This window comes from Marmota monax, unplaced genomic scaffold, assembly GCF_021218885.2.
Source record: "Marmota monax isolate L192 unplaced genomic scaffold, Marmota_monax_Labrador192_F-V1.1 WCK01_AAM20220418_F8-fsc00001, whole genome shotgun sequence".
Taxonomy (NCBI): domain Eukaryota; kingdom Metazoa; phylum Chordata; class Mammalia; order Rodentia; family Sciuridae; genus Marmota; species Marmota monax.
In genome coordinates this window covers 20,847,802-20,875,137 of record NW_026693777.1, presented here as the reverse complement: position 1 = coordinate 20,875,137, position 27,336 = coordinate 20,847,802, and the positions used below count along the sequence as shown (strand labels likewise).

General features: G+C 35.6%; 1 protein-coding gene across 10 annotated transcripts in view; it reads left to right on the top strand.

The window, feature by feature from the left end:
• Fut8 (fucosyltransferase 8) overlaps window positions 1-27,336 on the top strand; it is a 337,433-nt gene that overhangs the window by 47,168 nt on the left and 262,929 nt on the right. For 4 of the 10 annotated variants that reach the window (XM_058584587.1, XM_058584582.1, XM_058584585.1 and 1 more), the window contains one exon: window positions 8,376-8,452. The exons of the other annotated variants lie outside the window; for them this stretch is intronic. The gene's annotated coding sequence lies outside the window, so the exon portion shown is untranslated. The remainder of the gene's footprint in view (window positions 1-8,375; window positions 8,453-27,336) is intronic. 10 annotated transcript variants of the gene reach the window in all.

The window sequence follows — 27,336 nt, the reverse complement described above, 5'->3', positions numbered from 1 at the left end:
GTAACATTACAGAAGGCACTAAAAGAAAACAATTTTCTTAACAATTTACATTGTCTTCACCGGCACTGGGATGAAGATAGGAATTCTGGCAATAATGGCTAAAGAAAAAATTATGTAACATTACAGAAGGCACTAAAAGAAAACAATTTTCTTAACAATTTACATTATCTTTAAGAGAATTATTAAATATAATGAAAAGGAAAGGTGAAAGTAAACAAACAGATCTGTTAACCTTCTTTTTTGTTTACGTATTAAAACAATCCTCAACAGTTGTTTACCCAATTTAAATTAAACCATATAAATCACGTGAAAAAAAAATATTTGGATCCATTTTATCATGAGCGCTCATCATATATGATATATGGACATACGTACATTCAAACATATAACACAAAACACAAGTGTGCACACATAATATAATACATACAACACATAACATTATAGTAAAGGCCTTATAACTTTTTACAGGTGAAATCTCCATTGCAATGTTTAAAAACTCTATAGTCAAAAAATAGAACTGATCAGCAAAACATTAACTTAGGTCTGTATGAGCTCAAAAAACAAAATAGAACTTCATGATATGGCAAAGGGCAATAATAAAATAGATATTAAAAAAGCATCCTGGTTCTGTTGCAGATGTAAGAATAGCCAAACTGGAATTTTGGATATCAGTTGTTATGGATTTGAGCCAAATCATCTTCTTTTTGGTCTGTAGAAATCGCTTTAGTTAATCTTTCTGGAATCCAAATCGGCTGCTGTTCTCCCTGTGGAAACACATAAACAGACCCCCGACTCCAGACAATCACTGGGTCAGGACCTTGGTTAATCTCTCTGGCATCCAAATCGGCTGCTGTTCTCCCTGTGGAAACACACAAACAGACCCCCGACTCTAGACAATTACTGGGTCAGGACCTTTCCATTGTCCTGTTAGAATATCCTTCCAAAGTACCTTGGGCTTATGTACATTTTTTGGACACATATGCCTTTCCGCAGCACTAAGTCCTGATGAATCCAAATTTAAAAAGTTTAGAGTAAAAAGGGTTATTTTAAGTTTATCTTTGGGGAATATATACCCCTTCCCAATTCCTTCTTTTTGCTTTAATAAGTACATTTTAATAGTTTGATGAGCTCTTTCAACTATGCCTTGTCCCTGTGGATTGTATGGGATTCCTGTTATATGAGTAATGCCAAATGTTGAGCAAAATTGTTTAAAAGAGGTAGAAGTATAACCAGGGGCATTATCTGTTTTTAACTGTTTTGGAACACCCACAGTGGCAAAATTTTGTAAGCAATGAGCTATAACATCTTTAGTTTTTTCTCCGGCATGAAGGGAGCCCATCAAAAATCCAGAAGAAGTATCAACTGTAACATGCAAATATTTTAATTTTCCAAATTCTGGCAAGTGTGTGACGTCCATCTGCCAAATATGGTTAGGTATCAATCCTCTAGGATTGACTCCAAGATTAACTTGTGGTAAAAAGGTCACACAATTTTGACATTGTTTTATTATTTGTCTAGCTTGTTCCTTAGTTATTTTAAAACGCTTTTGTAAAGTATTAGCATTGACATGGAACTTTTTATGAAAATTTATAGCTTCTTCTAGTGTAGAGAAAATATGTATGTCATGTGTAGTTTTATCTGCTAAATCATTGCCCAAACTAAGGGCTCCAGGCAATCCTGTATGTGCCCTGATATGTCCTATAAAGAATGGATCTTTTCTGTCCCAGATTAGACTTTGTATAGTGGAAAGCAAAGAGAAAACAGTAGAAGAAGGGGAAATCCTACCAGCATCTTCAAGAGATACTATAGCATTAACTACATACTGACTATCAGAAAATAAATTAAATACAGAATCTTTAAACATCACAAAAGCTTGTAAAACTGCATTAAGCTCTACCTTTTGAGCTGATTGTTTGGGTACTAAAAATGTAAAAGTTTGATCAGGGGTAACTACTGCTGCTGTACCATTATTTGACCCATCAGTGAATATATTTGGAGCATTCATGATAGGTGTTTTTCTTGTCATTTTTGGAAAAATTACAGGATGCAATGACCAAAAAGACAATAAAGGATTAGATGGTAAGTGGTTATCAAATGAAACATTAGATTTGCACATGATTATTGCCCAAGTATTTAACTCATTAGCTAACTCATCAATTTGATTCATAGTATATGGAGTAATAATTTTATTGGGAGAAATTCCAAACACTCCCTTTGCTGCTTTTATTCCTTTGAGTATTAATTGTCCTACAGCCTCAGGATACCTAGTAAGAATAGTGTTAGGAGAATAAGATAAATGTATCCATAATAATGGACCTTCTTGCCAAAATACTCCTGTAGGAATATTTTTTGTTGGTAGTACAATAAATAATAAAGGCAAACTTATATCAATTCTATCCAAATGCATATTTTCCATATATGTTTCAATGATTTTTAATGCCTTTCTTGCTTCAGGCGTTAACATTCGGGGTGAATTTGGATCTGATGGACCTTTTAGGATATCAAATAAAGGTCCCAACTCTCCTGTTGGTATACCTAAATAAGGCCTTATCCAATTTATGTCTCCTAATAACTTTTGAAAGTCATTAAGTGATTTGAGTTGATCTACTCGTATTTGAATTTTTGGTGGACGGACCATGGTTGAGGATAATAGAACTCCTAAATAATTAATTGGAAAATTTAATTGTACTTTATCTATTGCTATCTCTAGATTATAATTTTTTAATAAGTTTGTAAGTGTGGCATAACATTCTAGCAATGTGTTTTTATCTTTGTGTGCTAATAATACATCATCCATAAAGTGAAATATTTGTAGTTCAGGATTTTGATTTCTAAGTGGCTGAATTACTTTGTTAACATAAATTTGACACATAGTTGGGCTGTTAGCCATCCCTTGAGGGAGTACTTTCCATTCATATCTCTGATCAGGACCTTCATGATTCAGTGCAGGGATAGTAAATGCAAAACGTGGACTATCCTCAGGATGAATTGGAATTGAAAAAAAACAATCTTTAATATCTATAACTAAAACATACCAGGTTTTTGGCAAAGCAGACAACTGAGGAATCCCTGACTGAGCAGGTCCCATAATAACCATCTCATTATTAATGGCTCTTAAATCTTGCAATAATCTCCATTTACCAGATTTCTTTTTGATGACAAAAATGGGAGTATTATGGGGAGATACAGAAGGTTGTATATGTCCTTCTGCTAATTGTTGTTTGACCAGGTCATGGGCTGCTTGTATCTTTTCTTTAGTCAGGGGCCACTGAGGAACCCATACTGGTCTTTCTGATTTCCAAGTAATTTTTATTGTCTCAGTGGCCCTTTCTGAAAATCCAACCCATGTCTGTCTGTTCCTTGATCTATTTGTATTGGTGCTGCTATACCTTGTTCTTGTTTTTCTAATCTTTTTCCTTTCCTAAAACCTTGTCTAGTCATAATAGTGGGTGCATTTTGGTTGATGTTATTTGTTAATGTCAAACCTAATTGATCTAGGACATCTCGTCCCCATAAATTTATGGGAAGATGATCCAATACATATGGCTGTATAGTTCCTTCACATCCTTCAGGATCCTTCCAATCTAATACCATTGCACTTCTATGGGGATTAGTTGCCACTCCTAGGCCTCGAAGCGTTTGAGTGGCTTGTTGTAATGGCCAATGTTTTGGCCATTCTTGACGAGAGATGATGCTAAGGTCTGCACCTGTATCCAGTAGCCCATTAAATTCATGTCCTTGAATATTTAGTTTTAGCATGGGGCGAGAATCTAAATTTAAAGAAAGCATAGCCCAATCTACACCTGTGGAGCCTAATCCCTTGGAACCTCTTTCTACAGTACGACTGGAAAATTTATCATGTAGGCTGGGTATTATTAGTAACTGTGCTATTCTATCTCCTGGTGAAATTACTGATATACCCTTTGGAGAACTGGCTATAATTTTTATTTCACCTTCATAATCGGGATCAATTACCCCAGGACTTATCATAAGTCCTTTTAGAGTAGAAGAGCTGCGTCCCAATAATAAGCCTACTGTTCCTTTGGGAAGAGGTCCTTTCACCCCTGTGGGAATGATTTGAACTCCCATCTCTGGAGTTAGTACTGCTCTGGCGGAGGCGCAGATGTCCAACCCTGCGCTCCCTCTGGTTTGTCTGATGAGGGATCTGATGGACAATGTGTCCTGGGCACTACCCTGATGGGGTTGCTGGGTTCCTCCAGTGCTCCGTATATTTGTGGTTTTGGGCCCCGGAGCATTGGGCCCCCCTGTCCATTTTTTGGCAATGGAGCCCGATGCCTTTCTCCACGATATCGTGGATAAACACCTGGTCCTTGTTAGTTTTTTGATAATGGAGTACCCTCTATGGTGGTTTGAGAACGGCATTCATTAGCCCAATGTCTCCCTCTACGGCACCATGGGCAAATACCTGGTATTCTAGTCCTTTGATACCTAGTTTTGTTAAACCCTCCTCCAATGGGACAATTCCTTTTAAAATGTCCTGTTTGTTCACAATTGTAGCATGTTCTTGGCCTGGCATCTAAAGCCTGTTTTACTGCAGCTGCCACAATTTGCCCTTGTTCATTAATGTCTCTGGCATCTAAAGCCTGTTTTACTGCAGCTGCCACGACTTGCTCTTGTTCATTAATGTCTCTACATAATTTAATATATGTGTTTAAATCTTCATGTTTCCATGGTCTAATGATATCTCTGCACCAACGATTCGCTTGCTCATAAGCCAGGTGTTTTAGTAATGGCATTGCTTGTTCTGTATTCCCAAAAACTCTGGTAGCTGTTTGAATAAGCCTATCTACAAATTCAGCATAAGGTTCATTAGCTCCTTGTATTACCTTAGATAATTGACCTTGTAAACCTCCATGTCCTTGTAAAGTCTTCCATGCCTTAATTGCATCTGCAGCAATTTGTGCGTATACGCCAGGATCATATGCAATTTGTTGCTGCTGATCCTCATAAGGTCCCTTTCCTAACAACATATCTAGATTTCTCTGAGGATAACCAGCTGCTGCATTTCGCCTAGCCGTCTCCTTGCAAAATTCCTCATTGGCAACCTTCCATAACAGGTATTGTCCTCCATTTAGCACAGCTTTACACATATTAGCCCAATCTGCTGGCGTCATGTTCAAGTTGTTAATGGATCCGACCATGCTTACAGTGAAGGGTGCTTGAGGACCATAGGTTGTTACAGCCTCTTTTAGCTGCTTCACTGTTTTGAAATTTAAAACTTGGTAAAATCGCTGCCCTCCTGCCTCAAATACAGGGCATGTTAATATTTGAGATCTTGTCTCAGGATCCCAACTATCAACTGCGGGGGTTGGGGGCCTCCCAGCATATGGAGGTGGCGCTGTTGGTTGGACACTTACGCCCTCTGGTGATAGAAAGGTGTTAGTAGCAGTCTCCTGTAGAGGTGGTGCTGTTGGCTGGACACTTACACCCTCTGGTGATAGAAAGGTGTTAGTAGCAGTCTCCTGTTGTAACTTTCCCCCTGATGGCTTTTTCTGTTTTACACTTTCTGTCTCTGTCTGACTAGCTTGAGAGGCCTTCTCTTTTACTTGAATCTTTTCCTCTGTCTGACTAACTTGAGAGACCTTCTCTTTTACTTGAATCATTATGTCTTCTCCTTCCTCTACCATTGTCTGAACTGAAGGCTTTGGACTAAGCAAACAAGATACGAATGTCCACAATGGCAATGTGCCAACTGGCAGAGTCCCTGGGCTTTTCTTTTCTATTCTTTTTAAATCTTCACCATGATGGTTCCATTGTGATATATTTAACAACTCCTCCTTAAAAAGCCATGGGCTACATTTTTGTATTGTATCAACGTATGCCCTGACTGCTCTTGATTTTACTGGGATGCCTCCTTCCTCTAACAATTTACTTAACACTCTTTCAGTTTGTTTTTTACTAATTTCTGATCCCGTATTTCTACTATAATACAACCCAACAAGATGACGCCAAACAAAACCGAGACAGAATGAAATAAAAAGGGAACAACAAAAAGTCATTATAGCCTTTCTATCCTCCTGACATGGGCATCCGTCCTTTCTCCCTATCTGTTCCTCAGACGTAAATAGTTTTTCCTCAGATGTGAGCGGTTTTTCTTCCGTCTCACTCATCTCCAGGGACAGGCAACTTAAAACAAAAGTGAAGCAAAATAAAAGAGGAATCTTAAAATGGCTACCCATCCTCTCGCCCTGCCCTCAGGGGCGAGCAGTTTCACTTACCCTCAGTCGCTCCCCGTGCGAGCCACCGAATGCCGCAGTCTGGCTGGGCACAATCAGGAGCCACTTGTCAAAAGAAACTAACTTTATTTTTAGAACCACACACGCCAAACAAAATAGCCTCTCAGGAAAAACCCTCAGAGCCTCAACTGCCACCACCGGCTTTCCACAAGCCTCTCTCTCCCACCCAAGCTTCTCCCCACCTCCCACAATCCTCCTGCTCTTGAGGCCGATTGGCTGGGTCACGTGGGTGGAGTCAAAAAAGTCCCCCAATGAGCAGCTCCGTGGTCTGAAAGGGCAGGGAAACAGCCCAATGAGCATCACCGCAGAGGAGCCAATCAGCTAGATGTTGCTGGGGCCGAGGAGCCAATCAGCTAGATGTTGCTGGGGCCGCTGTGAGCCAATCATCAGCCAGCAGCTGGAAGTTTGCTGGCAGCTGGAAGTTTGCTGGGGCCCCTTTGGCTGTGGCTTTCAACAACCAGGGATTTAACTCAAGGGTATTTGACCACTGAGCCACATCCCCAGCCCTATTTTGTGATTTATTTAGAGACAGGGTCCCACTGAATTGCTTAGTGCCTTGCTTTTGCTGAGACTGGCTTTGAACTCTCAATCCTCCTGCCTCAGTCTCCTCAGTCTCTGGGGTTATAGGCAGGCACCACCACTCCTGGCATGTACTGGGGTATGTCTAATCTTTCCCATTCCAAATAATGTCTCAGGGAATAATGGTCTATATTTATTTGTAAAACTTTATCTTCAGGGTGGTCACAGGGTCAGGGAATTGTTGAGTCACAGCCTAAAATTACTGCTGTCCAGTAGAAATTGTGAGCCATATTTGGCTAATACAGATTTTAAATTACACACGAAAAATTACGAAGTTTTAATTAAAATATACGTCCAGACATTATCACATGTATCCAAAATATCATTCCCAGTGTTCAACATGAATATATAATCAAAATGAAATTTATCAATGTATTTTAATTTTATTTGGTATTATCACATCTTGAAAATCTGTGGCGTACTTTACACTTTTAATCCATTTGGGTTTGGGCCAGCAACAACTCAGTGCTTAGTAGTGCTTATTTAACAACCACATATTTTTCTGACAGTTTATTTTCTGCCTTTGCTCCCCCCACCCCAGTATAAACCTTAAAATCCATTTTTATTGTTGGAATTATCAATTAAAAGTATTGTGTTAGCTTTACATCACAGTATTATGGTCAAATACTTGACAAGAACAACTTAGAGGAAAAGTTTATTTAGATCTCAGTTTCAGAAGTTCTGTTCATAGTGTGTAACTCCTTTTTTCTGGGCCAGAGGGTAAGGCAGACATGATAGTGGAAGCCTCTTGCAGAGGAAAGTTAGCTCTTGGCAGCTGGAAAAGAGGGTGAGAGCCAGAGGGGCCAAGGACAAGGTATACACACACCCCCAGTGACTTCCTTCCTCTAAGCACATTCCACCTGCCTACAGTTACCTCCTAGTAGTTCATCCAAATTATTAATCCATCAAATGGATTAATCCTCTGATGAGGTTATAGCTCTATAATAGAATAATTTCACCTCTGAACTTTGCTGTTAGGGGTAATTTTCATAAAACATGAGCTTTTATGGGGATATTTCTAGATTCAAACATTAACATATTTTTTGTGTTTTGATTTTGAGTCACTGCTAGGCTTTCCTGATTCCCAGGTTATTACTGAATTCATTCATATTTTCATCTAGGATTTACTTTTTTTTTTTGGGCGGTGGGCTCTCTTTTCATTTGGAAATTTTTCTTTCTTTTGGTAGATAAGTTTTACAAAATATTTTTTTCATTGGAGATGGACACAATACCTTTATTTTTTGTTTATTTTTATGTGGTTCTGGGGATTGAACTCAGTGCCCTCATGCATGCTAGGCAGGTGCTCTACCACTGAGCTACAACACCAGCCCCTGTTTTTACAGATTTTGAGATTTCCATCTCATTCATTTAATAGAGCACTTTAAAAAAAAATAGGAGAGCTTTTTCATTGTTGCTGGTTTTCTTACGTAGTTTTATTGCACTGTGATAAGAGGAATCAAGTTTGCATTGTTTCTACTCTATTGAGCTTATTGAGATTAATGGCCTCGTGGTCAATTTTTAAAAAATTTTTATTTTTAGGTTTTAGGTGGACACAATATCTTTATTTTACCTTTATGTGGTGCTGAGGATCAAACACAGTGCCTCGTGCATGCTAGGTGAGTATTCTACCACTGAGACACAACCACAGCCCTCATATGTTTAGTTTTTGTGAATAGTCCATGTATACTTGAAATGAGGTTGTTTTCTCTATCAGAGCACAAAGTTCAGTATAATAAATTTAGTATAAGATTATTGATTACATTTCTTAGGTCTTCTATTGCTTTACCTACTATTTTATTTCTACTAATTTCTCAATGCATCTCCTATAGATTTTTTCTTTATAAAGCTTGTGATTGTGCTATTCAATGAATTGAAAATATTTATAACTGATTTATTTTCCTTACTGTTAATTTGGGTTTTAGCATACTTTTGTCTTGGTATGTACTTTTTGGCCTGGATTTTAACTTGTCAGTTATTTAGATTATAATCAGTGCTTTCTTTTTGATTGTATTTGTCTGTTATACTTTCGCTCATTTCCTTTTTTCAAACATTTTCCAATTAACTTTGTTTCAGGTGTGTTTCCTTACACGTAACAATTTCATATACCGATCTGAACATTTTTTTCTTTTAATAGAAGAGTTAAGCTCTTTGCATTTATTATTGATAATTGATATGCTTGATCTTAATTATTATGTTTTCTATGTAAATTTTTTACTATGTGTCTCATTAAGTTGTTTTCATTGCTCTTATAATAAAAGTCTTTCTTTGGAATTTTTTTGACATTTTGCATGTTTATGTGAGAAAACTAGAGATTAATTAATATTTCATTAATTGTGACAAATGTATCATAATAATTCAAGATATGAACAGTGAAGGAGCCTAGGTGCAGGGTATATTATAGAAATTCTGTTTCTCAAGTTTTGTTTATGTAAAACTGTTCTACAAATTAAAAAAAAATTTTAATGTAGTGGGGCTGAAGGTGTCCTGAATTGGTGTTGGAAAAAAATTCATACGAATTTATCGCTTAACATAGTAAATATAAGCTGTTTTTTTAAATTCAGTTTACAGTAAGGAAAGTGTAATCATTGTACATTTGATGTTGAAGATTTGTAGGCAAACATCTATTATAATGAAGCAATAGGCATTTTGGGGTAAAAAGGAATTTTTTAAACAAAAGATTAAAGAGAAACTTTATTTCTGGTACTGATTACTCAAATGATATTTTGTCCCGTGAAATTATTTAGAATGTTGTTGGTATGTTTAGTTGCAAATGGTAAAGGTTGATTTAAAGATAAGTTGAAAAATTTTAATGGTAGTTCAGGCTAAATCCCAGAATTTTGCACTGGAAGTTTTTTTTTTTTTAAAGAATTTATCCTAATTCCTTTATTACAGAAGAATAACTAGAAGTCTAGGGACATGATATGTCATATCAAAGATCATGTAGTAAATTGATATTTAAGAGATGGAAACTAAACCTAGAAACTAAACCTCTTCATTGTGGTATCAGGATTCTTTCCTTAAGGCAAAATGTGTTCTTGCAACTTAAGATGTAACCTAGATATTGTACCCCTTGTGTCCGTCTTAAATTATTGTAGCTAAGGCAATGTTACACATGTATATTGACATTTTTAAAAAGGCACAGAAACACAAATGTTTTCTTCAACATTATAGACATAATCATAAGACCCTGATCTGTTAATTCTTTTTATCTTGTCTGTATACTAGTTTGAAAATTATAGAAAAAAAAAGAAAAATTAAAAGGAAAAAAAAGCCAATTATTAGGAATGATAGAATGGGTGGAAACCCTAAAAACTCCAGAATGACAACTTGATGTTTGGTGGGGAGTGGTGGTGGGGTGCTGGAATAACATGGGGTAGGAGTTGATGAAAGCTTCTAGGTGAGCGCCAGAACCTGTAGAATTAAAGAGAAAAGGAGGCTTTGGAGCAGTCAAACTCCTGCATATCATAAGGTTTGTTTGTTTTGTTCCATTCTTAGAGCATGCCACCACTTGCCAACTAAGATTTAGGATAATCATAGATGATAATGAAATAAAATTCATTTGACATGTGTAAGACATTTTAATTTTGCACAGTTCTCTGAACTATTATGCTACTTGATCCTTGCAATATTCTTGTGAGATAGGTAAGAGGATATTGGTGAGCAGAAAGTATTAAATACAGTGTTAAGAAAATGTGCTAGAAACCACTAAGGGATAACACAGCTTCTGCCCTCACAGTGTACCAGTCTTGTGGAGATTAAGTGGGAAAGCAGTGCCTTTAATTTTTTTTTTAAGTTGTAGAAAGACATAATACCTTTATTTTACTTATTTATTTATTTTTATGTGATGCTAATCATTGAACCCAGTGCCTCATACATGCTAGGCAATTGCTTTACCACTGAACTACAACTGCAGCTCTAGCAGTCAGTTTTAATGTATGACATGTTGAAAAAGATTTAGAAATTCAAATTATCCCATGGGAATTTTGAAGGAGTGATTGTTACAATTGATAGAATGTTGGATATTTTGCCTTTTGATTTCAGATAAACTGAAAGGATCCTATCTATAATAGATAATTGATACAATTTTCCTTTCTAGTTTTTTTGAATTCCTATTTTTATTTTAGGTAAATGGTGAAGGTTGATTTAAATCCAGCAAATTTAATGAATTTATGAATTAAGAATGTTAGAGGTCACTTAAATTGTTTTAGTGATTTTTGGCATAGGAGGCTAGCTTGAGAAGGAGGAAGAAAAAAATTGGAATTGATTTTGTAACGTCAACAGAACTTAAAATTCAGGACAGATTTACCTGGGTCAATATGAATTAATATTTATGAATTATCAGTTTATGTTGACAATGTAGAAAACCTTAGGAAAGGAGAGATTATAATATGTAAATTAGTTCCTAACTTCTTATTTTACTTTAACGCCAGGATAATTAAAGAAAATGTTTACTTATAAATAGGAGTTTGACAGTTTTACAATGATGAATTCATTTTTATTGAAGTAGTATTTGGACAAATGGACTTTTCAGGTTTCCTTTATCCCTAAAATTTAGTCTCTTCAGTTTTGTTTATCACAAAATGCTTTCTTTTTATTTATATTATCTGCCTTACCAATTTTTCTTTTCCAGTATAAAAAGAATGCAATTTTCTTTGATTCCCCAGAGTTACTGAGTACTAATGCTCTAGGGAAACAAGGAAAGAGAAATAGAGCATTATCAGTATGCTTTTTTTGAGGCTTGCTATTTCCTTGTGTTTCCTTTCTTAATTGGTCCATAGTTAGAAGAGATGCCAAGGTGCTGTATTACTGACCCTCCTGCCATTTAATCCAAGCCAGAAACAGTATACTCCATACTATATTTAGGTTGACACATTTCTGGTAGTAAAATGATTCATAGTAAATTTATGCATAGCTTCCTGGGCTGTGTCCACACCTACTTCAGTCTGATAGTCTCCTCTATGTAATAATATCTCCCTGTGTGAAGTCTGGCTTTTGGGATAACTTGAATGATCTTAGGAACTTTGGTGTTACAAAACTCAGTGCTGAGTCATTCTTAGTTTTTTAAAATTTTTAATGTGTTTACAACCTTTACTCTTTTATGAGTAAATAACCTTTTATTAATATAATATTTCTTTTCTCTTTTTCTTAAAAAGGACCAATTTTTGCCTCAGTTTCTTTTTGTCATCTGTTAAATATGTAATTTTCCCATAAGTAATTTTTTTCTCCATTTCATAGATATTTTTATATATGTTTGGTTTCCTTTTTAAAAATAGGTTGTATTATATCTTTGAAGATGAGAATCAATGGGTCATTGGTTTTTCTTTTCCCACCCAGGGTATGTTCAGTTTAGTTCATGATCTCCTTCCTTCCGCCCTTCCTCCCTTTCTTTCTTTTTTCCTTCCTTTTTGTTCTTTTTAGATAAACATGATAGTAGAATGTATTTGGGCATATTATTACACACATGGAGTATAACTTCCCAGACTTGTGGTTGTCCATGATGTGGAGTTACCCTGGCCGTGTATTTATACATGAGCTTAGGAAAGTTATGTCCAGTTTGTTCTACTGTCTTTCCTATTCCCATTCCTCTTCCCTTCCCTTCATTCCCCTTTGTCTAAACCAGTGAACTTCTATCCACCCCACCATTGTGTATTAGTATCTGCATACCAGAGAAAACATTTGGCCTTTTTTTCCCCACAATCTTATTCCTGACAATGTGACTGACTCTTCAGCATCACAGAATGAAATAAAAACTTATTCCTAATCTCATTTTTTATAGTTTCTGTGAAAGTATTCTAAGGATTTTTCCTTCTTTATACTTCACCTATCAATAATTTAAGATATTTAGTCTGTTACGTTTCTCCTGAAGACTTATTGGTGTGCTTCTTTTCCTTTAGCAGGTTTACTTTTGATTAGTCTACAGGCAAATCTTGTAATATTGGATCTGAATTGTAGTGCTACTAATGATAAGCAAGTACAGCCTTTCATCTTAAATAAGTTCCTCTATTTAATTTGAGCAAATATGAAATCATATGCTGTACCCTTGGTCCTGGGTACATTTTGGTTATATTTTTTTTTTCAGAGAAATTGTTCAGTTTTTATCTTTTCTAAAATGAGTTTTTCCTGTGTTCACTATTTTTTTTTTTGAAAAGTAGTAGGGATTTAACTCAGAGATGCTTTACTACTGATCTATACCATTGATAGTATCTAAGTAGGCCTTAAAAATCATTCTTTCCAGTCACTGGGATTGAGGGGTGTGCCTCCCTATGTTCACGTTTTATTATAGCTTCTTGCTAAGTGTTATTTATTCTTTGTACCCTGATGATATTTGCCTATTTCATATTCATGATTAATCTTACTCTACTATATATTATACACTTATTATATGCTTTTAGACTCTAGTGTGATAATAGTTTCTCTTTCACATGAACACTCTTGAAAACAGGAACTAGACATGATTGGCAAATAGGGAAAAAATTCTGTACAAAGTCATGGAACAGAGCAAGCACATAAACAGCACAACACATGATCAACATCCTCATTGGACAGGGGTCACATGATCACTGAGTGTCTTACTCTGATTAAATGTAGAAATTCTCTTTCTCAAAAGTCATTAGCCAGTATCTTTAAAGGCTTCCTCCAGCAACTCCATCTAAACCCCTAGACAGCTGCAACCTAGCAGCAACCCACTTGGGGCCCCTCCTTTATGGGAACTCCACTTTCTATTTCAAATATAAATTCAGGTTTTTTTTATCCTCTGTTGCCTGTGGGTCTCATTCTTCAGATCTGCGAGACAACCCAGACCTCACTGTATCTCACTGTCTCCCTCTTGGATCTAGTATCTATGGTTCTTTGCATCAGGAGGTTTATTCATATTAAGGTGAGTGGTATTAATTTAATACATCCAATTTTTAGAAAATTTCATTATTCAGTGCTGTTATGAAGTTAATTTAGGTCATAATCTTCCTTTAAACTAAGAAGTATTTTCCGGTCAAGATAGATTAACAGGGACTGGTACCCTTCCATCTGAAATACCTAAAGAACTAAACAAAATAATGAAAAAGCAGTCCTCAAGACATTTACCATTAAGCAAAAACAAACAGACAACTGCATTGATCCCTGGGGATGAGAAACAAATGAGGTAGATCTATCATTGCACTAGCTATTGCTTGAAGAAGGCCAGTAGAATCTAGGAGGAGTCTAGAGATCTCCTTGAATTAAAGAGATAGGGGAGCCAAGGCAGCTAGAATTAACAGGGTAGAGTACCAGAAAGGAGAGAGACACAAGAGACAGAACTTTGCAGGTCTTCAAAAGTCCCTTTGGGGAATTTAACTGAATATTGATCAGTATATATCTGTGAGGAAACTACTTGAGGCTGAGGAGGAACCACCCAAAAGTAATTGAGAGAATACAAAACTCAAGAGTTCACACAGGGCCAGGAATAGAGCCTGAATTCACCAGACAGAATAGAAAATTTTATACTTTACCAAGAGGTAGAGCATTTTCAACGCTCTAGTTTTAATTTCTAGGTGTTCAGTTTGGATCTTTTTTTCTGTATCATTACCTGACATACTTAATCTTTCCTCTGGCTTCTAGAGCATATGTATTTAATAACTTTTTTTACTTAATAGCTTTTTATATTCTAGTCTCATATTTCTAGCAACTGTGTCATTTTTAGGTTGGTTTTGATTGATTGATATTTCCCTCACTGTAATACTGTTGGCCTTAAATTTTTTTTAAATTTCCTTGATAATCAGTTCATGCAGGCACATAAAAGGAGATGTTGTAAATTTTACTTTGTCAAATGCTAGATATTTTTGTGTTTCTATAAATATTATTAAGAGTTTTTCTGGGATGTATTTAAGTTACTTGGAAAAGAAATTTTCCCCTTTTGGGTATTGTTTTTAATCTTTACTGAATTCTCTTTAACATGGCTAGGTAAAACTCTCATGTTTCAACTCAGATTCAGCCCTGAATTATTTATTTATTCATCCATTCATCCATCTATCTATCTATCTATCTATCTATCTATTTGATATGTTACTGGGGATCGAACCCAGTGCCTTATACGTGCCAGGCAAGTGCTTTACCACTGAGCCTCAACCCCAGGCCTGTGAGTTGTTCTTTTTTGTTTTTAGCTTCTAACAATTGTTTTTTTTGCTCAACTTCATAGAATTTTACCTTAAGTGTGTGTAGATTAGTATTAGGTTGAAGACTCCAGTAGACCTATGTGTAAGTGTCTGGAGATTGTTTTCTGCATAGCTCTTTTCTTTCTGATGTTACTCTAGTATTTTCTGCCCACTCCCTCCTTCCCCCGACAAACTTCTGTCTTTGTCTCCTTAAATTACTGAAAAGGCTATGGTCTACTTAGAATTTTCCTGCTGCCATAGTATCTAGAACATGTCTCTTGGCAGAAAGCCAAGGTATTCATAGGGCTTATCTGATATGTTTTCTTCTTTCAAGGAACATAGATTTACACCAATTTTTGTTCAGGGTCTGGAAACTGTTCTATCATATATTTTGTCTAGTTTTTTACCAATTATTCCATAATGACTAAGAGTATAAATCTCACTGTTGAATTATTGTGGGAGGTTGGCAAGACTTTTAGGTGAAGTCACAGGAAAGAGTGAATCTTGGCTGATTTTAGACTTCTCCACATATTAGGAATTGTATGTTTATTGGCTTTGGGAGTTATTTTTCCTTTTCAGATAGATCTATCAGATGAGCTAATGTACATAATAAAGCAGTATACAAAAGTGCCAATTATTTTGTGTTTAGAGTAATTTAGTAAGTGTTCTTACTGAAAAACATATTTTTGATCCTTGGAACTTAAAATGAAAATAGTTGGATTACCATTGTGATAGAGCAGTTTTAAGTTGATGCTGGTGTTTCTGTTCATTCTAATTGCCTGAAATTGGTTTCAGTAGGCTTTGGTGGCATTGGAGAGAAACTACTTCTCATAATTAATAATGATGTCATTTTGGGAACAATCTGATGTTGTAACAAAACAGCAAAGCATTGAGAAGAAAGACCTACTTCTATAGTTATATATTATTCTTGGGTTTTTGTACTTAGTGACTTGCACATATTTGGAGAATATTTGATATATGAATCTTGATTAAGACTCTTTAACTTGTTAGTAAATCATATTCTTTATTGTGTGTTAAACATGGTACTATATGATGGAAAGACAGTAACAAAAGAAGTAGAAGCTAGGGATCCTAAACAGGAGACTCACAAGATGGCAAAATGTTCTAACAAAAGTTAATGGAGTACAAAATGGTTACATCAGCTTTCAGACAGGGCGGTACAGAGGGATGGATTTTGAGAAAATTAATGGATATGCTTTAATTGATAAAGAGAATAAGGGAGGAAGAGTATCTGCTGTAAAAAGAAGAAATGGTATTTTACAGCTGAGAATTATAAAATTGTTCTGTGGAAAGCAAGGAGGTGAAGTTGGCATGAGTGATAGTTTGTGAAGAAGATAGTAAGAAACTAAATTGTAGAATTAATTGAGGTTTGAGGGAATCTAGATTTTTGAGTTGTAGTCTGAAAAGGGACATTTCTGGTTACCCTGTATGTTGGAAGCTAGACAAAATTAAACAATTTTGTGTTCACAAAGCAGATTATTTTTTGTTGCAACCTGTACGTTTCAAATTAATTAATTAATTAATTCTAATTAGGTATATATGACAGCAGAGTGCATTTTTATTCATTGTACAAAAACGGAGCACAATTTTTCATTTATCTGCTATACACGATGTAGCGTTGCCCCATATGTCAAGTTGTACAAGTCGTACATGAGATGGGTAATGATGCCCATCTCATTCCACCATCTTTCCTACCCCTATGTCCCCTCACCTCCCCACCCTCCCCTTTGCCCAAAGTTCTTCCATTCCCCCCCCCCCGCCCCCATTATGGATCAGCATCCACTTATCAGAGAGAACATCCGGCTTTTGTTTTTTTGGGATTGGCTTATTTTGCTTAGCATGATATTCTCCATCTCCATCCATTTTCCTGTGAATGCCATGATTTTATTCCCTTTTTTTAAAAAATGTTTTTTAGATGTTGATGGACCTTTACTTTGTTCATTTACTTATATGCAGTGCTGAGAATTGAACCTGATACCTCACACATGCTAGGCAAGTGCTCTACCATTGAGCCACAACCCTTCCGATTTTATTCTCTTTTAATGCCGAATAATAGTCCATACAGTTTCTTTATCCATTCATCTATTGAAGAGCATCTAGGTTGGTTCCACAGTTTAGCTATTGTGAATTGAGCTACTATAAACATTAATGTGGCTGTGTCACTATAATATGCTGATTTTAAGTCCTTTCTGTATAGACTGAAGGGTGGGATGCTGGGTCAAATGGTGGTTCCATTCCAAGTTTTCTGTAGTATAGTTTAAGGTCTGGTATAGTGATAGCACCTGATTCACTCTTCTTGCTAAGGATTGCTTTAACTATTCTGGGTCTCTTGTTTTTCCAGATGAATTTCATGACTACTTTTTCTATTTCTATGAGGAATGTCATTGGGATTTTGATTGGAATTGCATTAAATCTGTATAGTGGTTTTGGTGGTATGGTCATTTTGACAGTATTAATTCTGCCTATCCAAAAAGAGCATGGGAGACATTTTTATCTTCTAAGGGCTTCTTCAATTTTTTTCTTTAGTTTTCTGCAATTTTCATTGGAGAGTTCTTTTACCTCTTTTGTTAGATTGATTGCCCCATTTTTTTTTTTGAGGCTATTTTGAATGCGGTAGTTTTCCTAATTTTTTTTTTTTAGGAGATTCATCCCTGGTATATAGGAACACATCTGATTTATGGGTGTTAATTATATATCTTACTACTTACTATAATGATTTCATTTAGGAGTTCTAGAAGTTTCCTGGTAGAATATTTTGGGTCTTCTCATCTGCAAATAGGGATGAGTTTCTTTTTTTCTTTTTGAGTTTCTTTTTTTTTTTCCTATTCATATCTCTTTAATTTCTTTCTACAAATTGCTCTATGTAGATAGAGTTCCAAGGACGATGTTGAATAGAATGGGTGAAAGAGGACATCCTTGTCTTGTTCCTGTTTTAGAAGGAATGCTTTCATTTTTTCTCCATTTAGAATCATGTTGACCTTGGGTTTAGCATTTATAGCTTCTACATTGTTGAGGTATGTTATACTATCCCTAATTTTTCTAATGTTTTGAACACGAGGGGTGCTTTATTTTGTCAAATGTTTTTTTCTGCATCTATTGAGATAATCATATGATTCTTGTCTTGAAGTCTATTGATATGATGAATTATGTTTATTGATTTCTGGATGTTGAACCAACCTTGAATCCCTGGGATGAACCCCACATTATTGTGGTACATTATCTTTTAAATATGTTTTGCATGTGATTTGCCAGAATTTTATGAGAATTTTTGCATTTATGTTCATCAGGGATATTGGTCTAAAGTTTTCTTTTTTTGTTGTGTCTTTGTCTGGTTTTGGTATCAGTGTGATAGTAGCTTCATAGAATAAGTTTGGAAGGGTTCTTCCTTTTCTATTTCATGGAATAATTTGAGGAGGATTGGTGTTAGTTCTTCTTTGAAGGTCTTATAGAACTCCACTGAGAATCCCTCTGGTCCTGTGCTTTTCTTACTTGGTAGACTTTTGATGGCATCTCTTATTTCATTGCTGGAAATTCATCAGTTTAAATTGTATATGTCCTCCTAATTCAGTTTGGGTAGGCCATATGTCTCTAGAAATTTTTAGATGTCTCTAAAATTTTTTATTTTATTGGAGTATAATTTTTCAAAATCGTTTCTGATTATTATCCGGATTTCAGTAGTGTCCTTTGTGATATTTCCTTTTTCATCACAAATTTTACTGATTTGAGTTTTCTCTTTCATTAGGTTTTATCAATTTTATTTATTTTTTCAAAGAACCAAACTGATTTTAATTATTTTCTGTCTTCTGCTTTTGGTATTAATTTGTTCTTTTCTAGGGCTTTGAGATGCAATGTTAGGTTATTTATTTGGTAATTTTCTTTCTTTTTTCTTTTAAAATGAGCTCAATGCAATAAACTTTCCTTTTGGCACTGCCTTTGTAGTGTCCTGGATATTTTAATATGTTGTGTCGCTATTCTCATTTACTTCTATGTATTTTTAAATTTTGTCCCTTATTTCTTCTGCTATCTGTAGTCATTCATTCTACTATGATCTCTCATAGAATGCAAGGTATAATCTCTATTTTTTCATATTTGCTGAGAGTTGTTTTGTGGTATAAGATATGGTCTAATTTAGAGAAGGATCAAGTGTATTTGATCATTGATGGATGAAATAATCTTTATATGTCTGTTATGTCTAAATTATTGGTTTGATTATTTAGTTCTATAATTGTTTTTTTATTTCTCTTAATCAGTTAGACATGATAGCAGAAAACATTTTGATTCATTATATACAAGTAGAGCACAACTTTTCATTTCTTTGGTTGTATACTTGTAGAGTTACACCATTTGTGCAGTCATACCTGTATTTTGGGTAGTGAGGTTTATCTCATTCCTCCATCTTTCCTACCCCATACCCCCTCATTCCCCCCACTAAAGGTCAGCATCAACTTATGAGTGAGAACATTCAGCCTTTGTTTTTTTCCGATTGGCTTACTTCACTTAGCATGATATTCTCCAACTCCATCCATTTACCTGCAAATGCCAGAATTTTATTCTGTTTTAGTGCTTAGTAATGTTCCATTGTGTATATATACCATAGTTTATTCATTCATCTATTGAAGGGCACCTAAGTTGCTTCTACAGTTTAGCAATTGTGAATTGTGCTGCTATAAACATTGAAGTGGCTGTGTAGTATGCTGTTTTTAAGTCTTTAGTGTATAGGTCAAGGAGTGGGATAGCTGGGTCAAATGGTGGTTCCATTCCAAGTTTTCTGAGGAATTTTCATACTGCTTTCCAGAGTGGTTGCACCAATTTGCAGTCCCACCAGCAATGTACAAGTGTACCTTTCCCCCCAAATCCTTATCAACACTTATTGTTGCTTGTATTATTGATAACTGTCATTCTGACAGGCATGAGATGAAATCTTAGTTTTGATTTGTATTTCTCTGTTTACTAGAGATGTTGAACATTTTTTCATATATTTGTTGATCAGTTGTATAGCTTCTTCTGAGAAGTGTCTGTGCAGGTCATTAGTCCATTTGTTGATTGGGTTGCTTGTTTTTTTTTTTTTGGTGTTAAGTTTTTTGAGTTCTTTCTATATCCTGGAGATTAGTGCTCTATCTACTATGTGTGTGGTAAAAATTTGCTCTCCAAATGTAGGCTCTCTCTTCACCTCATTGATTATTTTTTTTTTGCTGTGAAGAAGCCTTTTGGTTAGAATCCATCCCATTTATTGAGTCTTGATTTTATTTCTTGTGCTTTAGGAGTCTTGTGAAGGAAGTTGTAGCCTAATCCTACATGTTGAAGATTTGGGCCTATTTCTGTAGGCCCAAATTAGTAGGCCAAATTCTGTAGGCCCAAATAGTTGTCTGTAGTTAATTTTTTTTTTTTTAAGTTTAGATGGACACAATACCTTTTTTCAAAAAAATTTTACGTGGTGCTGAGGATCGAACATGCTAGGCAGGTCTTCTATCACTGAGCAACAATTCCAGGCCTTTAGTTTTTTTTGTTTGTTTGTTTTTGTTTGGAGGATCTATCCTTTGGTGAGTGAGGGTATTAAAGTCACCCAGTATTATTGTGTTGTGGTCTATTTGATTCTTGAAATTGAGAATGGTTGTATGGTGTATGTAGATGCTCCATTGTTTGGGGCATAAATATTTTCGATTGTTATGTCTTGTTGATGTATAATTCCTTTAAGCAGTATGAAATGTCCTTCTTTGTCCCTTCTGATTAACTTTCACTTTAAGTCTGATATGAGGATAGAAACTGCTGCTTGTTTACATGACCCAGGTGAGTGATATGTTTTTCCTCATCCTTTAATCTTCTGTTTTTGGATGTCTTTGCCTGTGAGATGAGTGAGTCTCTTGGAGATAGCATCTTGTTTTTTAACCCAATCTGCCATCTATGTCTTTTGATTGATGAGTTTAGGCCATTTATGTTATTATTTAGATATGATTTGTATTCCCCGTCATTTTTGCTTATTTCTGTTTTTTAATTTATATTAGTTTCTTCTTTTATTAAAAACATTTTTTAGTTGTAGTTGGACACAATACCTTTATTTATTTATTTTTATGCGGTGCTGAGGATTGAACCCAGAGTCTTGCACGTGCTAGGCAAGCGCTCTACTGCTGAGCCACATCCTGAGCCCCTGTATTAGTTTCTTCTTTGATTGACTGTTACTTCAATGTACTTCCTCCCTTTACTGGTTTTCAATTTTTTTTTTTTTTCATTTTATCTTCATGGAATATTTTGCGACAATGTTCTGTAGCTCAGGCTTTCTAGTAGTCAATTTTTTTAAAAGTTTTGTGTATCATGAAAGGTTTTTATTTCATTTTCAAATCTAAAGCTTAATTTTGCTGGGCATAATTAATTAATTCTTGCTTGAGATCCATTTTCTTTCAGAGTTTTGAATATTTTATTTTGAGACCTCCTAGCTTTGAAGTCCTGGGTTGAGAAATCATCTGAAATTTGAATTAGTTTCACCCTAAATGTAATCTGACATTTTTCTCTGGCAGTCTTTAATATTCTATCCTTATTCTGTATGGTAGGCATTTTCATAATAATGTACCTTGGTGTGGGTCTGTTGTAATTTTGTATATTTGATGTCCTGTAAGCCTCCTGTATTTGATTTTCCATTTCATATTTTTGGTGGGAAATTTTCTGATATTATTTCATTGTAAAGATTATGCATTTCTTTTGTTTGTGTCTCCACAACTTCATCTGTTCCAATAAATCTTAAATTGGATTTATTTATTTTTTTGTTATCCCATATTTCTTAGAAGTTCTGTTCACGTTAACACCTTCTCTTCATGGTCAGCTTTATTTTCACTATTATATATTTTGTCTTCATTGCCTGAAGTTTCTGTCTTCAAAGTGGTCTAGGCTTTTGATGATACTTTCCATTGAATTTTTAATTTGGTTTATTAATTTCTTCATTTTTGGGAATTTTGGCTTTACTTAAATTTTTTTTTTTTAATCAGAATCTATCTTTTTTTTGAAGTCTTCATTCACATCCTGGATTTTATCTCTGATTTCATTCCTTATACCATCGTGAACCAGTTTAACTATAAACCTTCTAAACTCCTTCTCTTACATTTCTTCCATTGTAGTGTCTTTGGATTGTATTATTGGCACATCTTGGTTTGTTTCGGTGATTAGTTTCTTTGTTTCTTCATGTTCTTTGTGTGTCTACTCATCTTGCAGTGTAAAGCTGAGGCATGCTGTAAGTCTGTAGACTTAGAGTGTCCCTGAAGATTTCCAGTACCTTGCCTTTAATGGGGAGACAAATAATAACAGCAACCAGTGCAAACAATATACAGCTTTAAACCAAATAGATCCTACTACAATGTCTACAGTTTTGTCTCAATAAACAGAAATAATGTGTTCAGTTATTGCATGCAATAAAAACACGTAAGTTTGCTAAAGGGTTTACAAAGAGAGAATAGAAGTGTAGGATGTGATGTTTATGAGGAAAAAGAGGTGAAGAAGGAAGTAATTTATAGAGATAGTGAAAGAGGGAATAATAGAAGTTGTTTGTTAGCATGAGAAAAGAGAGAAAGAGAAGGGAAATATAGGTGAGAGAAAAAATACATGAAATAAAAATTAAAAAATTAAAAATAGAAAAGAGTGTAAGAAAAAAAGGGGGCAGGGGTTGTGGCTCAGTGGTAGAGAAGTTGCCTGGCATGTATAAGGCACTTGGTTTGATCCTTAGCACTGTATATAAATAAATAAATAAAATAAAGGTATTGTGTCTATCTACAACTAAAAAAAAATTAAAAAAGAGTATAAATAAAAGAATACAATACAAAACTGAAATATACTACTCAGACATTCCAGTCTTCAGTAAACTAGTGCATGAAAAATAATTTGTTTCATAAATGCTAAAAATGTAAGAGGAAATAATGAAAGAAAATCTTGAAGAAAAATTGACCAGTTGTTTTTGTTGGAGTTCAAAAGTTTCTCAGCTTCCCATCTCAGCAGTTAAGTGAGGTTGTCTGGAATTTGAGGTTTGCTTTACCCTCAGGATTAGTAGGATTTCTAGGATGAGAAGGTTCATCCTTGAGATGGAAACTTCCTGGAGGTTGTGTGTGTGTAGGGGGTATGCTCTTTGCTAAATGCCAGCTGATCTGGATATTTTAAATTGGTAAACCTCCAGGGCACAGCAATTGCCAGTCCTGCTGGATGACTGCACCTCAGGAATCTCCTTTGGGTTCCCACGGTGTGGTGTAGGAGCCTATTCTTAGCCCACTATGTTGCCTATGGACCCCATGATTCCTGGTCTCTGGTTCAGTCTCCAAACTCAATCTCTCCACCCTCTACTATTTCAAATTCCTGGTCAGGCACTTCTGTCCCAGGCAGTCTTGAGGGCTGGGCACTGGGACAGGTGAATCAGCAATGAAACTACCCTCTGGACTGAATGGGTCTGTGTGGCTAAGTGGTGAGTGGGGCTATTTGGGGCTGGGCCATGTTGGGGTCCCAGATGTTCTGTCCTGGGTGGATCAAGGCCAGGTGTCGGGACCTGTGGGGCTGGCATCGAAGTGATTGATCGGCCAGGTGAGGGGACAGAGAGGGTTAGGAGACTGGGGAGCTGGTGGCCTCTTTTGGGTGCCAGACTGATGCCAGACCTGGTGGGACCTGACGAGTGGTGGATGCTGGTCTGCGGAGTTGGGGAACCACGCTGGTGCCAGGACCTAGCGAGTGCAAGCCCTTGTCAGCCCCAGCAACCAGATAGTGCCAGATTATCTTGCTGGGCAAGCTGAGAGCAAAATGCCCTCACACCCTCTTCCAATCTTTGGACTCTGATCCACTGTAGCCAGCTCCGTCAGTTTCCACAAGCCTCACAACTCAGAGTGCTGGAGAGAGCCTAGCTCTATCTAGCCTCTCTAACCTGTGTTCCCTTGTGCGAAATGTTCCCATTTCTGACTTTGTACAAGTATGCTCAGCTTAGACAGGCCTACACCAATCTAGCTGCAAATTTATGCATCTTGGTTTCACGTTTCCTGCAGTTGTAATAAAACTTCAGGAAGTTTTACTTCTTCCAATTTGTATACCTTTTATATCCTTTTCTTACTGCATTAGGTGGAACGTACCATATGATATTGAATTTGGGTGGTAGGAAGAGAAATCTTTGCCTTGTTTCTGTTATTGCGGGATTTCATTACTTAGTTTTTTACCATTAGGTATAATGTTTACTGTTGTAATTTTTGGGGTAGATATTCTTTATCAAGTTGAGAAAGTTCTTCTCTATTACTAATTTCCTAGTTTTTAATCAAGAATGGGTATTGAATTTTGTCAAATACATACAATGCATCTGTTGTTATGATAAGATTTTTTCTGTTTCTTGGATTACCTTAACTGTTTTTTTAAATGCTGACTCTGTGTTGTATACTTGGAATAAATCTGGTTTGTAGTGTATTATTTGAGTTTCTACTAATTTTTGTGAACTAGTTGCATTTATGTTCATGAGAGAAAATTATCTTTAGTTATTGTACAATACTGTTGTCTAGGCTTAGTGTTAGGCTGGCCTCAGAGAATGCGTTAGAAAGTGTTCCCTCTGCTTCTGTTTTCTGAAACAAATGACGGAGAATTGGCTGTTTTTCCCCTCCTTTCTCTTAAATATTTGGTATAATTCATCAGTGAACCATCTGGTTATAGAGCTTTTTGTTTTGGAATATTACTTTTTCAATCCTTAATTGATAAAAGCCTGTTCTTCCTATATGTTTATTCTTATGTGACTTCTTATGTGAATTGGTCCATTTTCATCTCAATTATTCAGTTTTTGGGTATAAAACCAGCTTTTAATTTTTTTGATTTTCTTTATCTTCTTTTTTTCTATTTCACTGATTTCTGTTCAGACTTTTATTATTTGTTTTTTTGTGGGGACTTACTTTGAATTTAGTTTGTTTTTCATGTTCTAGTTTCCTAAGGTAGAAAGAGATGATTTTTGTTGTCTTCTTCTTTAGTACTGCATTTAAAGCTGTAAATTACCGTTTAAGTACTGTTTTGTTGCATTCCACAAATTTGGTTTTATTTTCATTTTAATATAATTAAAATATTATGTAATTTCTAACAATTTCTTTAATCACTGTGTTATTTCCAAATATTTTGGAAGTTTTTAGCTATCTTTTTTATCCATTTACTAATTTCTACTTTAATTCCACTGTGGTCTGAGAGCATTTTTAGCATAATATCTTTTTTTTTGGTGAGGGGGTAGTGCTGGGCAATGAACCCAGGGCTTCATGAATGCTAGCCATGTACTCTAACACTGAGCTCTACCCCTAGCCCTGAGGTCTTTTCTGAAGATGTGACTTTTATGACTCAGAATGTGGTATATTTTGGTGAAATGTTCCTCATGAACTTGAGAAGAATGTTTATTCTGTTATGTTCCTATATGTTTATTCTTATGTGACTTCTTATGTGAATTGGTCCATTTTCATCTCAATATGCAAATGTCATATCCATTTAATTGATGGTGTTATCAGTTCTACAATATCTTATAAATTTTCTACCTCTATTAATTATTATATTAGTGAATATGTGTATTTCTTATAGTTTTATTGGTTTGACCTTATGTATTTTTTAAATTCTAAGTTGTTATATGTGACAGCAGAATGCATTACAATTCATATTACACATATAGAGCACAATTTTTCATATCTCTGGTTATATACAAAATATATTCACACCATTCCTGTGTTCATACATGTACTTAAGGTAATGATGTCCATCTCATTCTACCATCTTTCCTACCCCCATGTCCCCTCCCTTCACCTCCCACTCCTTTGCCCTATCTAGAGTTTGTCTAATCCTCCCATGCTCCCCCTCTCAATCCCACTATGAATTAGCCTCCTTATATGACAGAAAATATTCAGCATTTGGTTTTTGGGATTGGCTAACTTCATGTAGCATGATATTCTACAACTCCATCCATTTACCTGAAAATGCCATTATTTTATTCTCTGTTATTGCTGAGTAATATTCCACTGTATATATATATACCACATTTTCTTTATCCATTCATCTTCTGAAGGGCATCTAGGTTGGTTCCACAGTTTAGCTATTGTGAATTGTGGTATAATACACATTGATGTTGCTGTGTCTCTGTAGTGTACTGTTTTTAAGTCCTTTGAGTGTAGACTGGGGAGTGGGATAGCTGGTTCAAAAGGTGGTTCCATTCCCAGTTTTCCAAGGAATCTCCATACTGCTTTCCATATTGGCTGCAACATTTTGCAGTACCACTAGCCATGTATGAGTGTGCCTTTCCCCCCACATCCTCACCAATACTTATTGTTGTTTGTATTCTTAACAGCTGCCATTCTGACTGGTGTGAGATGAAATCTTAGAATAGTTTTGATTTGCATTTCTCTAATTGCTTGAGATGTTGAACATTTTTTCATATATTTGTTGATTGATTATATATAATCTTCTGTGAAGTGTCTGTTCAGTTCTTTGGCCCATTTATTGCTTGGCTTATTTATTTTGGGGGTGTTAAGTTTTTTGAGTCTTTCTATATCCTAGAGATTAGTGCTCTATCTGTGCAAATAGTAAAAATTTGCTCCCAAGCTTAGGCTCGCTATTCACCTCACTGATTGATTGTTTTGCTGAAAAGAAGCTTTTTAGTTTGAATTCACCCCATTTATTAATTCTTGATTTTAATTTTTTGCACAATGGGAGTCTTATTAAGGAAATAGGGGCCTAATCTGATATAATGGGGACTTGGGCCTACTTTTTCTTCTAATAGACATAGGTCTCTGGTTTAATTCCTAGGTCATTGATCCATTTTGAGTTTTGTGCATGGTGAGAGGTAGGGCTTTAATTTTATTTTGTTGCATATGGATTTCCAGGTTTCTCAGCACCATTTGTTGAAGAGGCTATCTTTTCTCCAATGCATGTTCTTGGCCCCTTTGCCTAATATACTATCATTGTAGTTTTGTGGGTTAGTCTCTGTGTCCTCTATTCTGTATCATTGATCTTCCAGTCTGTTTTGGTGCCATGCTGTTTTTGTTACTATTTCTCTGTAGTATAGTTTAAGGTCTGGTATAGTGATGCCTCCTGCTTCACTCTTCCTGCTAAGGATTGCTTTAGCTATTCTGGGTCTCTTATTTTTCCAGATGACTACTTTTTCTATTTCTATGAGGATTGTCATTGGGATTTTGATTGAAATTGCATTAAATCTGTATAGTGGTTTTGGTAGTATGGTCATTTTGACAATATTAATTCTGCCTATCCAAGAGCAAGGTAGATCTTTCCATCTTCTAAGGTCTTTTTTAATTTCTTTCTTTAGCCTTCTGTAGTTTTCATTGTAGGAGGTCTTTCACCTTTTTTGTTACGTTGATTCCCAAGTTTTTTTTTTTTTT